Source organism: Mesoplodon mirus (assembly GCF_964341445.2).
Source record: "Mesoplodon mirus genome assembly, chromosome: 17".
Taxonomy (NCBI): Eukaryota; Metazoa; Chordata; class Mammalia; order Artiodactyla; family Ziphiidae; genus Mesoplodon; species Mesoplodon mirus.
In genome coordinates, this window is record NC_138993.1 from 11,723,526 (window position 1) to 11,728,940 (window position 5,415).

A 5,415-nucleotide genomic window follows, 5' to 3' on the forward strand; every position below is an offset into this window, starting at 1 on the left:
TTCTCATGTTGGTTCCCTTGTACCAAAATATGAACAGCTCTACTGCCAAAAATTATGTCCTTTGCCCTATTTTCCAAAGCTGTCCTCCTTCTCCTTCCAAAAGTGAAAAAGGATTAGGATTAACAGTTAGACAAACTAGTATGTATGTGTCTTTCATGGAGAAAAAGCAGAATTCACTTACTCGGTTAGTCATTTTTCTAACAATCAAACACTCTGTCCTGAAGCCCTTTAAACTGGATATTGTGTTGAATGATGTCACTAATGTTAATTGACAGTTTGCTGGAAACTGTCTCTTAAAAACTCTCAATTTCTGTTCAAGACCTGTTTATTTTGTTACAGAATTAGAAATCAAGGAGAAACTTCCAGAAAGAAAAAGTATGTATGTGTGTGTGCGTGCCTGTGTTTTGGCTTTTATACTAGGAAGGTCATTTGCAAGAGAGAGCCAAAAAAAAAAAGAAGAAGAAACAAGTAGAAATGAAATTAGACCTGTGTTTATACAGTTCTCCACATTGGCCCAGGACTTACTTTTGAAAGTTTGTAAACTAGCCTTCCAGTTTAAATTGAATAAGTAGGTGCAGCTGAGTAAATGGGGAGATGCCGGTTTGCGACCATGTGTTTTCACTTTAAAATTACATTGAAGAGGAACAGAGGGGGTTAGAAACAAAAATAAGAAAGGGAGATATAAGACAGGCTGTGTTTAAAGGGAAAATGTGAGAAAACGAAGAGTCAAAACAGAAGTACTCTTTGCTTGGCCCAAGGGGCCCGAGGCTGCTCCACCCTGATAGCAGAGAAAGAACAGCCTTCTCAGAGCCCTCCCTCCAGACCTGGCAACAGATGCAGGAACCTGCCAGGCAGGGAACCCCACACACCGAAAGCTGGGGTGCTGGCACGGGACTGTAAAAGGTCAGGAGACATTCTGGATGGTCTGGATTAAAGACACGGCCATCCAGGAGGGAGTCTCCCCCTAGTGTCCCCGGGGCAGAACCAACCCCCAGTATCTGAGGATGTAACCATATTTGGAGATACGTCTTTAAAAGTGATTGAGTTAAAACGAGGCTGTTAGTGTGGGTCCTAACCTGATTGGATGGCGTCCTTATAAGAATAGAGCCAGGGGTGTGTGCTCACAGCCGAAAGGCCATGTGAGGACACGGAGGGAAGAGAGCCATCTGCAAGCTGAGAGGTGTCAGGAGAAACCAGCCCTGCTGGCACCTTGATCTTGGACTTCCAGCCTCCAGAACTGTGAGAAATAAGTTTCTGTTGTTTAAGTCCCGCAGTCTGTGATACTTTGTTAGGACATCCCCAGCAAACTAACTGGGTGCTGAAGAAAACCACACCCACAGCACCCATTAAAGGGGAGTTGTTTTCTTGCCAGTACCAACATGGAAAGAATCATGTGGCTTCTCACTTTAACACCAGGGGAATTGCTTAGTTTCTGCCTCCTTAACTGCCCAGGGCACATTGTAAAAGCCATCTGGACACTGTAATCACTTCTGGGAGATTCTAAAAGACTTCCTTCAACTTATCCCAGTAATCTGCAACATCCCTGTTAAGGATTAAATTATGCCCCCCCCAATATGTTGGAGTCCTAACCCCTGTACCTCAGCAAGTGACTTTATTTGGAAATAGGGTCTTTTTTTGTTTTTGTTTTAATGGTAATTTATTTGTCATTGTAAGTTATGACAAACCAAAGTACAATTTATTCTGAATGTTTTCCAGAAGTCTTTCTTCCAAAAAGAAAAAAAAAGAGCATTTATTATTATAAAGAATTATATTTAAAGGCAACCAATGTGGAATCCATTGACCTCTTGAGGGTACCTGAAATATAATTAAACTACAATCATCAAGGCTTTTATAATTCATAATTCTAAACAAGAGTATTATTTATAAAGAAGTGCAAATTGGCTTCTACTTTCAACTTTAGTTAAATGAAGACACTCAGTATTCTTCCTGAATAATAGTTTTTCACATTTCATGCTTTCATCTATTAACAATCATTTTGTAATGAAACAGTCTTCATCTACTCTTATCCCAGCTCTTGTGATGATTTCTAAATGTAGGAAGGCCTGTGAAACATAAGGTGCTACACTTAACCTGGTTGGCCTCAGTACCATGAATTTTTCTTCTGCTGAAGTTTTAAGTGAATATATGTTACAACCAAGTTCTTTTGAGATAAAGCGTGAGCTGCTGTCAGGAACCATAAACGTTACTCTGGAACAGTTACTCTTCTGTTTGAACTTCATTACTACAGAGGAAAAATGTTCCACCGTGGTTTTGATGTTTTGGAATGTCTTAACTTCTGGGTCTCAAAGCTGGACGGGGTCTACGTTTTAGAGAATTGGCACCCATAATGCCACAAGTGAGCTGGTCATCTACTTCCACCTCAATAGTCACTGTGACTTTGAGCTCCTTTGTAGTGATATACATCAGTGTCTTCATAAATAGCTTCTGTGGTGACAGCAGGAGCTAATGGATCAAACTCCGTTACCTCATAGTAATTGGATGGCTGGGAATCATTCTTTGTCATCGCTGGTTGATTGCTGGGCAAGGATGGTGGTCTCTGCTTTGTTGGTGTCGCTGGAATGGTCTGTAGACTAACCGGCTGTAGTAATGCTGAATTTGAATATTCCAGAAAACTCTCATATGTATGACCTGAGGCAAGGTTTTGGCTGGTCCTTTGGGCAAACAGGGATGTTTCTGTGTTTTCCGAGGCTAGCAAATCCACCTGTGGATGAAGGCTGGGTTTTGGAGAGCTGAAATTTAAGTCTGAAAGCTGAGCATTCAGGGTGTTGTATTCTCCCAGAGTGGCCCTATGCGTCGGAGGGCTGGGACTTAGGTCAAGGAGATCAGAGGATGGGGCTGAAAGTTCACTGCTAGTATTGGCATCTCCCCCTGGTTCTTATTTTGCTCCAAGATCCTTTGTTGGTTTCGAGTAAACCTCTCATATCCAAGGGTGGTGTTACTAAAGTCCTCATTCACTTGAATTAGCTCAACAGTGACATCTTCATTCTCCACCACCACGAGCAGGTCCATGATCGTCTCTTGCATCTCCCGACCCGTCTTATAAAGTTTCTGCAGAAGCTCTTTGTCTTCACGGTTTCCAGACCCAGCAATATTCTCCATCAGTATGGCAGACATCACTCTCACATTCATTTACACCATATCCAATTCACTGTGCAGTTTTCCAGTCTGTTCTGGAACCAATGTAATACTGGAGTTCTTGGGAACTACAGAAGAAAGAGCTGGTGCAGTAGGAACAGATGGTGGAGGATTCGGTGAGATCTGAGCAGTCTCTCGTCTGGCTGTTTCAGCATCTGATGGAGGAGACTGAACATCTTTCTTACACTTCTTTCACTTCACTTACATCCATACCTCCTGGGAAACCCTGCAACCACATCGTAATGAAATTCAAAATTCTCTTCTGAATGTCTGTTGGCAAGGTATATCTGGGATTCAGCAGCTTAACTAGACTGTCTTTAACAAATTCCTTCTTCACAATCAGAGACTGGAAACTTGGACCACAGTTCTGTATGCACATGTCAATAAGTGACAAGGTAAGTTGGGTTTCTTTATGATTGTAGCTTTTGGAAATCCTTTTCTTCAAAGCTTTTACTGCATCTTTTGGCCCATCGTGAGCAATGTTAATTATGTCACAGATGTGCATAAACTGGCCCCAGCGTTCAGTCTGAACTCCAGCAAATGTAGCCTTTTCTATGTGCTGGCCCACGGAGGTTGCGAACGGGTCCCGGTGACTCTTCCCAAGCGCCATGGTAGCGCAGGGAGCCAGCCTGGGCCTCCGCCACCGTTCCCAACCGGAAATAGGGTCTTTAGAGAGGTAATCAAATTAAGATGAAGTCATTGGGGTGGGTCCTAGTCCAACATGACTGGTGTTCTTATAAAAAGGGGAAGTTCGGACATAGACACACACAGGTAGAATGCCATGTGAAGATGCAGGCAGAGATCTGGGTGATGTTTCTATAAGCCAAGGAAGGACAACAATTACAGGAAGCTGGGAGAGAGGCGTGCACAGGTTCTCCCTCACAGCTCTCAGAAGGAACCAACCCTGCTGTTGTTGCTTTGATATCAGACTCCTGGCCTCCAGAACTATGAGACAATACATTTTCATTGTTTACGCCATGCAGTGCGGGGTACTTTGTTATGGCAGCCGCAGGAAACAAATACAGTCCCAGTTCAAAGCGTTTCTCTTCTCAGCTCCTGGAAACGTGTGTGGGGATTGAAAATTTGGCATATTTGGTCTACAGGGGTCTGGCTGCCCAAGACAGAGCCTAAGATGGCAGCCGCAGTGTTTTGGGTTTTTAGCTTTTGGGTGGTATAAATGACGAATTAAAATTATACATATCTAAGGTACACAACCTGATGTTTTGATACACGTATACACTGTGAAATGATCACCACAATCAAGTTAATGGACACCACCTCACATAGTCATCTTTTGTATGTGTGTGGAGAGAACACTTAAGATCTACCCTCGTAGCAAATTTCAGCTGTACAATATAGTATTGTCAACTGTAGTCGCCGTGCTGTACATAGCTCTCCAGAATTCGTTCATCTCGCCAGACTGAAATTTTGTACCCTTTGATAAACACCTCCCCTTTCGCCCACCCCCTGGCAACCCTCATTCTGTTCTGAGCCACAGAGGCTTATAACCTCATCTTGGAAGTGATACAAAGTCACTTCTTTGTATCTATGGATAACAGTGTGTGAGGGGATTACTCAGGGTGTGAATCCCAGGCAGGGGGATCATAGGGGCTGTCTTGGGAGCTGCCTACCTCTGACCTTTGTGGGCCTTCCACTGACTGACTCTGGGCAAGGCTGTGACGTTTGTGGGTCTCCCTAGTTGGCTTTTATCTGCATAATGACAAATAATGATTGCAAGGTGTTGGACTATTCAAGTGGTTACATATGTTGTCCCGTTTAATCGGTGCATCAATTTCCCAAGGCAGGGATTCTGTTTCCATCTTCATGAATGGGGAACCGCCGGCTAATATTCAGGAGGTCTTGAACTCAGGGCGGCCTCGTCCTCTGAGCTGCCATGTTTTTAATGAATGAACAGAGAGGGCTGGACTCCAGAGCCCCTTCCAGCTCTAGTCTCCAGGAAGCCTTGGGCTCTGAGGAAAGGCTCTCACCCTGATGCTGGGGGGGCTGGGTTCTGGAGCCCCTGCTCTTCCTGCAGCTGGGAGCAGCTCCACCTCCCTGGGCCTGGGGTGCCTCAGGCACACACTGCTATCCTTTGGGGAGATTCTGTTTCTGAACAGAGGTGGGCTGTCGTGTCTGTTTCTCTGGCTAGACCGCAGGGATCACCCCTGACCTGACCGCGGGGGCCCCCGGTGCTGCTGGGCCAGCTGGCTGTGACACATGCGAAGCCAGGTCACGAGCTGTCATTCATTTCACCTTTCT

General features: G+C 44.6%; 1 pseudogene across 1 annotated transcript; it reads right to left on the bottom strand.

The window, feature by feature from the left end:
- Window positions 1–2,380: 2,380 nt before the first annotated feature.
- Window positions 2,381–3,766, bottom strand: LOC309792466 (TOM1-like protein 1; annotated as a pseudogene). The gene has a single exon. The product of its transcript is annotated as a TOM1-like protein 1 (transcript).
- Window positions 3,767–5,415: the final 1,649 nt, after the last annotated feature.